The following is a 9,574-nucleotide window of genomic DNA, read 5'->3' as shown; positions in this document are numbered from 1 at the left end:
AGTAGAATTAAAGAAAGAATAAATTAAATGGAAGTGTACGTTGAATTGAATAAATCCCCATGAATTATAAAAGAAAATAAAAGAAAAGAAAAACAAGATCCGTTCTGAAAAGAAGGGCCACCTCCCTCCATCCACCTCCCTTACCATACGCAGCAATTGAAGCTTTATTACAGTGTCGGGTCTCATTGTTTTTTTGATTAAGAAAGAACAAAAATCAATTAAAGCTCGAATTTTTATGGAACCAAATTAAATGAAATATTAACAATGAGAAACAAAGCTTAGCTCTTCACAGTCACAGGCTTCACTTTGAAGCAAGAGATGTTGGTCGCTTTTTCTCTAGTGATTATTATGGCTGCTCAGAAGATTTTTTAACATGGGATTAATTAACTTATCTTCTACTTTGAATGAATGATATGATATTCAGTCACTGTTTCTTCTTCTATCTTCTTTCTTTTATATATATATATATATATATATGAGAGTGTGTGTGTAATCTGAAGATTGTTCATGCATGCCTGAATTTATTGCAGTTTGAATAATTAAGTTTAATTAAGAGTAAACGACTTTTTCTCACCCAAGGTTTGCCTTTATAGCACTTTCCCGCTAAAAAGGTTTCAAAATACCACTTTTTTACTCAAAGTTTATATTATATTAATACCAAATATATATTTTACTTTCTCAGTCAGTGTTCGACGAGTTACTAGGAGTCAGGGTGAGAAGGGATTAGTATAATGGAGGCTGGTGGATTGGTGACCATTGAATATTTGCCGTCAGAATCAACCGAAAATCAGGTAAGAACAAGAAATCTTAACTTTGCGATGGCTAGCAATCAACGAGAAATCAAGTGTCGGACAGGGCCGTCTCAAGAACATTTGTGACCCTAGGCAAGAATTACTTTGGGGGCCTTCTAATAATATAAGCATATATTAAAAAAAATATATCAAATTTATTTTCTTGTCTTTTGAGATGCAAAATCACTAGAAGAGGTAGACGACGATCGGTAGGCTAATTGGGTCAGGTTGGTGGGGGGTTTTGGAGAGCAAATGTTGGAAAAGTGATGGGTGGTGAAATAGGTAATTTCCAATGCTTGGATTGGCCAGAAAAGGCTTGAGAAGTCTCAACCCAAAAGGTATCGGTGGCCGCCGATTTGATGGAGTAAACGAAATGAGTTATGATAGGGATTTTGGTGAGAGGGTTGAGGGGAGGAAGATGGTGGTGTCAGGGAAGGCCAACAACGCCAGGTACATGCTGAAAAGGTAGAAAATGGTTGTCGTGCACGGTGGAGTTGGGTTATGAGATTCGTAAAAAATCGGTCAAATCGAGGGTTATCAAGGTTGGAAAAACACTTGGGAAAATGATAAAGTGATGATTCCAGTCAATTTTGGTGAGAAAATTGATGAAAATCAACTCCAAATAGCTGGCGGTGAAAGAGGGATGGAGATAATTTACGTGAATGTCCAAATTTGGGATGGAATTGAGGTTGAGTAATTTGAGACATGTAAATGACTATTTAGCCTTTTATTGTTAAGATAAATGTAATGTGTTAATTTAGGGGTGTAAATTGGAATATATGAAACTAGAGGTACAAACCACTATTTTATCAAACTTTGGGTGGGAATATATATAAAAACTTTATAATAAATTTGGGTCTTTTTGGCTTTTTTTTTTTTTTTTTTTTTTTTTTGGTTTCCTAGGCCTGGATAAAAAATCATACACCATTTTTTTTTTGTAATATATTAAAAAAATTATAAAAATTGGGCCTCTATTTTTGGGGGGCCCTAGGCAGGTGCCTCACCTGTCTATCCCTTGAGTCGGGCCTGGTGTCAGAACAAGAAGAGTTTTATAGGGAGGAGACGAAGTTCAACAATGATGGTGACAGAGAAAATATTCGCCGTCAAATCGGCTTTGGACAATAATATAATATAAACTTTGGATGAGAAAATTGTATTTTAAAACTTTTTGAATGGAAAAGCGTTTAAAGGCAAACCTTGGGTGGGAAAAGTCGTTTACTCTTTAATTAATTATAATTAGCAGCTCACGTGCTATTGCTTGCTTTTGAAATACACCAAGGGTTTCTTTTACCAACTATACAACTATATGGTTTTTTCTTGATGAAGCTTTGTGTTGTTTTCTATGTACTGTTTCACCTCCACGTATACGATCAAAGTTTGATTACTTGAGCTTGAAGAATGTATTATTTACTCCACAACGTAACATCATATTATAATTAAATATATAAAAAATGGTTCGATAATATATATACTGAACATCTCCTATACAAATTTATACACTAGAAATCGAATTGGAAAGGGGTAAAAATTCTAGAGCATTTATATTATATAGTATTATCATATAACAGAAAAATATTTTCACTGAAAACTTTGATCACTGGAGACCACCAAAATTATTTTAAGTCACGTCTGATGTAAAACACTGGGTAATTAATAATTAATTTAACCCTTCATGGTCAGCATTACTACACAAGTTGAAGTGTACTCACGTGCTGCCTTCTCGATTTTGAAAAATTATTTTAAAAAACAAAAAACAAAAAACAAAAATAGTAAATATGTAATTGAGTATACTTCTATTCTAAGAGTCGTGCAAGTATCGTGCATGCGCTAAAGTGTTCATACATACTGCCCTTTACAAAATTCAGTGTAATTATTAAATCCACAATTTTTGTTTTAAATAATAATAATAATAATTCTTGATGATAATTTTCAAAATATCTTCTGTTATAATATTTGTCCAATTAATTAATTAATTTTTTATTAATAATTAAATAATAGGTGTAAAAAGTTTTTGGGAAAATCTACTAGGTTTTGTCCCGAGACTTGAAGACAGCTGGTGACCGGCTGGGCCAGGTGGGTCCCACTGACACTTGCACTGTTGAAAGACCGATGACCGGCGCCGTTTAAGGCCCTCTCTCGGTGGGTGATGGAATAACTGACACGTGTGCATCACCATGTGGGAATGACGTGGTCCCTTCTAATGGAGTATCAACTTCAATGCAGTATAATTATAAATAAATAAAAAGAAAATAAAAGTGGAGAAAGAGAGATTTTGTGTACGGGTAATGGGGAATGGGGTTGCATTTGTTAATTTTTTAAAGTTCCAAAATTGTTAAAAACATCACAAATTAAGGGGATTTGGTAGAAAAACATGTTTTTATTGTCTTGGGAATTTGTTCATATTATTATTATTTTATTTTTATTTAATGGGTTTGGTTTGGTTTTGTATGTTCTAACATAAAAAAGCCTTAAAATTAGGAGGTTGATTGCTTTGAAAATTTGGTGGTTTTCTTATGTGATTGATCATAAATTTAGAAAAATATATAAATAACATAATAATCTGTTGTCTTTTTATAGATGGAACGAATGATCGGTTTATAATTGAATTTATAATGACATTGTTTATTATATTTCTCTATGATTTTAAACAAACGAATCATATTTTTTTCATAAAGTAGGTAATTAAGTAATTTTTTAAAACGAAAATGAATGTTAATGGTAGCCATGAGACCCTCTAATAATCCACTAATAATACGACATTAAAGTGAACAATAATTCCCTAATTAACAATAATAATCAACTCAAAGAAAAATAAATGTCTAAACCAATCCAACCAACCCTGTACTCTGAATCCCCTGGTCAACTTCCCACTTCGCCACGTCGACAACTTTGAAAATGGAATAGTGGAAGACTGGAAGTCAATTGATCTTCAAAAATCGACAAGCTTGTTGTACATGAATTAGGTGAGATTAATAGGGTTGGTTTTAATTAATTAATTAATTAGCCTGATTTTCAGGGACCACGCTCGAACTCCACTCGTGGGCACGCCCTATTTGCTGGATATTATAATCTTAAAACTCAATTTTGCAACATTAAGATTTGACACATGAATTGTTCAATTTATTAAGACATTACAGACATGGGTCGTCATGAATTAGATTTTTTTTTTTTTTTGTATATAATAGTTTAATTGAAACTATAGTCTTTAGATTATATTAATTAATTTTTCCTGAATTCCAAGGCATGGCTCTGCTCGCTCTGTTCTTTGTTGAGGACGTGACTAGAATTGATAAGAGTATTAGAATTTTTAGAATTATAATTAAGATTTTGTGGAAGTGAAGCTGTTATCAACGACATAATAAAAGCTCGAGATAGAGTAAATGGAACAAATTTTATAAATAATTAATTGGACTGTATTATAAATTAAAAGAATCAATATTTTACCGATTCATGTAGACGAAAATGAGGCCGTGATTTGTGTACAAAGAAACAGAATAACCCTAGTTAATTATTATTATTACAAATTAATAAGGATCAAAAATAAAGACTATTTAAATTTTATATTAAACCGACCTAGTTATACTGGACCACCATCAATAAGTAAATATATAAAAGGCACAATGGGTGGTCAGAAATAATATGAAGGTATCACGTTCACGTCCCTTGAAGCGTTAAACGCCACGTTTCATTAATGCAGCCGATAATTTGATTTTAAATCTTGGGGAACTACAAACCAAGCGTTTTAAATAAAAATTCAGATATTATTTATTAGAAGGGAAGCCTGTAATCCCAGCGCAACGTCTCTTTCCATTTATATAATTTGGTGTACTAAGAACATTCATAACATCTTTTATCATAAACAAACAATGTTGCTAGTTTTCTACCTTTGTGTGAACAAGCATTGACTACTTATTTTGAATATACCCTTAGATTTCAGAAAATAGAGTTGAAGAAACGGACTTGATAAGATGATAAAGAACGAATGGGAGGAGTTTTTAGAATTCTGAATCAGTACACATTTCATTACGAGGTCACAATTATCCATCAATATTGAAAGCAACACAGTTTTTCTCTTCTTTTTAACTAGGGGCACGTATGTGTGATGGACCTCTTTCTTTTAGTCCATTTAGGAGAAACTTCATTCATACAGAAACTTGAAAGACGAAAAAATATTAAAGAAAAGAGCCCTCCCTCCCTCACACGCAATACAACTCCTGTCAGCCCATGGCATATTTCTGGGTCCAGCTCCTTGCAGTTGTCGTTACTTATTCCTGTCTGTCTTGTACATATGAGCTATCTCGGCACCAATGGATCGTCTGGATTTGGATCCGTCATATGAGCAGATTGATAGCAACCTATGAACCAAACAACCAACATTTTAACCATTTCCCATCCACATAATGAAAAAGACACCTTAATCTAAACAATAATGCTATTTTACTCAAGTTTACTACCGCCTTACTACCTTTGTTAAAATTACATATGTACCCGACTAGGCGTTATTACAAAGAGTTATAAGATATTAGTAAGATCGTGAGTAAGTATACATTACCTAATCTAAAAGGCTCATGGTATCTGATTTAATAGAATCTTGAGATTACTAATTTTTCTAAGTTTTAATCATGGAAGAATGGGTAATGAGAAGAATTAATATTGTAAATGAGAAAAACCAAAAATATGATATCTCCCAGGTAGCTTAAGGTTATCATATAACACCAATCAGGGTATATTGATAATGAAATTTATAGAGTACTAGACAAAATTACAAAACCACTGGAAATGGTCAAGGCAGGCTCCATTCTCCTTCAAGATATCAAGACAAATGCTTCCGTTGCTATTTATATTTGGATGGAAAACCTTTGTCCTGAATGCAACCTACAAGATCAATCCACTATATGAGAGACACACACACAACAGCGAGATTAGTCCTCAAGTCAAGAAGCTTAAGAAATTTTGAAGAGGGCACGCAAAGAACTTGGAATTTTGGTTGCATGAAACCACAGAAAACATCTTATATTCCTGTTTCTACATTTCTAACACACACTTGACTGCAAACTAACAGTGCCAAATAACCTTGCACAATTTCCAGTGTATTAACACAACAGAAACACTGAGAGATTATTTAGTTGCACCAGGTCCCTTTCATAAAACTATAATTTATCATCTATTTCAGACCTGGCAGCTGCTCTCATAGGCTGAGAACAAGGACTGATAGGAATGGATAACATGCCAGGAACTTAAAAGAGAGAGAATTGAAGAAATAAAAATCCAAAATTATCCCACAGTGAGACTACACAAACACAATTCTATCAATTTGAAACAACAAACCCACCTCCACCTATCAAAACTGAAGTAAAGATTCAACTTAAAACGACTATCAATAAAACATAGAAAAATATATGATCCAAATATTTCAAATCAGGCACCAAGGTGCATACTATATATGAAGATACAAGTAAAATCAATAAATATATTGCTATCCCCAACTCTTGAGAACACGTGAGAGTAGTGTGCAATACAATTCAGCCATCATAGTGGAAGCCAAGTAGACTGAAAATATCATTACTAGTTACTGAAAAGCAAGTGACTTGAGTAAAGGAAAAACAGAATACAATTCAGGATATTAAACCATCTAAGCGCCATCATTGTGAATGTAAGGGTAACACTACCTTGGGAGGCTTAAATGGATAATCTGAGAAAAATGGATAGTAACTAGAAAACACCCCCTGCATAAGGACTATCTGAGGACCCAAATTGTTGCTTGCCAATGAAACATGTCTATCAACAGGACCTGCAATACCCAGGAATATAACGAGAGAATCAAATACTAGAACAAATTCAAGGATAATAGTATATAAAGCGTTTACAAAAAAGATATTAGCAGGAAGCAAAAACTTAGCTCAGGTATTCATCCAAAAAAATTTAAATCATAGCAAAGAGCACATTGATAACCAAAAAAAGGAGGACAAAGACAACAATAAAAGATGTAATGACAAACTAAGGATCCCAACAATTTAGAGTAGAAGAGATAATTTCTAAAATTTCTTATCAGCATAAAACATTGCTTTTAATTCTGATTCACCTAGCTTGTTAACTCCCAAACTTACATGCATCGCATTATTAAAAGTCGAATATGTAATGAGTTGGTCAGTTGGCCAGCAAAATTCCAATAAAGACTAAATGATTTGTCTCATCAGTACATGAAAGTAACAACAGTAACAAGCCTAACTTTTTGGTTCTATTGGATGCTCCCTCCCACCACCACCCACAGAAAAAATACCAAACCAAAAAAATAGTATCTTATACTAGAATGTTTACTTGGAAAACTAAACACAAAGTACACTTCATAGGTCCAACCCCAAGCAATTTAGCAAACTGAGCCCCTCTCAAAGGACTTCACTGAATTGATACCCAAATAAGCAAAAAAACGACTTAAAGAAATTCAATCAAATAAATTTCTCACTCATTAATCAAAAATGATAATAAATCAAGTACACATTTTAATCAACCTAATACAAAACAGCTTCTATCCAGGCAAGACAAAGGATTACACACTATATTTACTCAATTTCCTGTTCACACAACTCCCAACGAGGACACCCAACCATTGCAAGTCATCCTAATTCCAAAAGCGCAGAACTCAAGTTTCTATTAATCTGTTTGACAACTACCAAGTTTATGTGTAGAATAAGGCCCCCGACAGGATTTTATAATCTGATACCAACACTATTTAAACCTCATTATTTCAAAACAAAATCTAGTCATCTACACCTGATGGCCATATTTTAAGCATTGCTAAAAGAGGATTAAAAGCAACAGTGAAATTTCAAATCACATCATGGTCCACCAATTAATGACAAAGAGCAAACTATTTAATTGACACGGGATTGATGTAAGCAACATATACAGTATTTCATACTGCAGAAACTTATACTGCCAAAGAGAGAAAAAAAAGTAAGCCCAGCGAGTCATACCTTCCTGAATGAATAACATTGCAACCCCATTGAAAAGTCTCAACCTAATCACACTGAAAATTACTCCAAATACAACAAAGATTGAGCAACGCATAGCTCATTATCATGAGTATATGTGACATAGAACACATAAAGCATGTTCCAATTCAATATACCTATACAGAAAAGATAACAATGTGTGTCCATCATGAAACATAGAACCATTACATATTCCTATAAATTTCCTCAAACTATGTCTCCGTTTAACCCTCTGATGCAAATGTTATTTGTATTCATTCCCCCCTAAAATCACCTCAAGTAGACGATGATTAACATTGATGCAAAACCATTACAACTCAAGAAAAGTTCACATAGCAAATCCAATACCCGGTTAATACTTGAAGCCAGTATGCATCACGAGGCAAAACAACACTCAACAATCCTGTTCGTTTCTATGCAAAGGTGAAAACAAAAACCTTCTAATTTTAAAAAAAAAAAAAAAAGACATAATTTGCCTCTTTTTTCTTCCAAAAATACCAGACATGTCAATAGAAATCGTTTAAATTCTAAAAAGAGCACATCATAGCAAACACAAAAAGCGAAGAATTAAATGAATAAATAAACAGATAAAATGATTACTCAAAAAGAAAAGAGAACACCTAAACAATCTCGACATCATTCAATCATTAAATCATGAGCAAAAGTCGAACAATAATATAGAAGATAGATCAAAGTCAAAGTCAAACAGATGTTATATACCAGCACTGCATGACGTAGGCGGATCCTTCTGCAAATCCTTGAGCTCTTTCAAGATCCGCTTTGAAGCCATCGCCTGAACCTAAGATTCATCCAATAGATCTCCTCAGATCGTTATCATCAAAACATATACACATTAAAAGAATAATAAAAAACAAAAACAAAACCTAATAGATCGTAACCGCACCTGAGAGACACCTGATCCTCCTGTTTCTTAAACGCGTTGTTTGGATTCGTGAGAGAGGAGATCTATCGATCGCACGAAGATGAAGAAGAAAAAATAAAAACGAGAGAAAATGAATTGAACGAGACGAAGAGAAATGGAAGGAAGAAAATGGAAGATGAAATTAGAATCCGGTGTGGTGATGACTTTGATAAAAAAAAAAATATTATAATGTGTGGGTCTGATCTGGCTGGCTTTATGTGATTTGACCCTCCGATTGGGTTATTCTCTTCTTATGGTGGGCCCATATTGGCGTCTTCTTTACGTTTAACCAAAATTTCGCCGAAAGTTGCCGCCGAAAATAAGTTACTTGGTTTATATATAATATAATTCGTGTGGACGGGAGTCTCTTAAGAATGATACGATGTCGTTTTTCTTCGGGCTTTTTTGCTTTTCTGGCAGTGAATATTCTGCGGAACGGTGTCGCTTGCCCTTTTTCTGAGAATTTTGTAAAGGCGCCTAGAGATATGGTTTCTGTGTATGGTCCAATAATGTCAACATAATGTCATATTTTTTAGTGGTGAATAATTGTGAAATTTAATGTGAGTTTTCTCTTTTTCAAAGAGATTCTTAATTCCTTTTATCAGGTCAACAAAAGAATCTCAATTATGCATTTTAAATAAATTAACCTTATTTAATAGTTAATTCGATGAAATTTTGGTTATGTTGGTGGTTGCTCCATGAAACCTTTAAAATTTATATATTTTATTTTAATTTTAAATCCAATTTAAATAGATTTATTTAACTATCAGTCAAATCCATCGTGACTTAAAACTATCAAAATCATATCAATTTTTTGAAGTCACTCAATCTAAGCTTATTATCTTACTTCTAAGCCAAATTTGTGATTA

At 33.3% G+C, this 9,574-nt stretch overlaps 1 pseudogene; it reads right to left on the bottom strand.

The window, feature by feature from the left end:
* Positions 1-4,934: 4,934 nt before the first annotated feature.
* LOC116106877 lies at positions 4,935-8,573 on the bottom strand (annotated as a pseudogene).
* Between the last annotated feature and the right edge of the window lie 1,001 nt (positions 8,574-9,574).

Source organism: Pistacia vera, unplaced genomic scaffold, assembly GCF_008641045.1.
Source record: "Pistacia vera cultivar Batoury unplaced genomic scaffold, PisVer_v2 Contig524, whole genome shotgun sequence".
NCBI classification, from domain to species: Eukaryota; Viridiplantae; Streptophyta; class Magnoliopsida; order Sapindales; family Anacardiaceae; genus Pistacia; species Pistacia vera.
The sequence above is the reverse complement of the archived record's forward strand: the minus strand, read 5'-3'. Positions and strand labels throughout refer to the sequence as shown.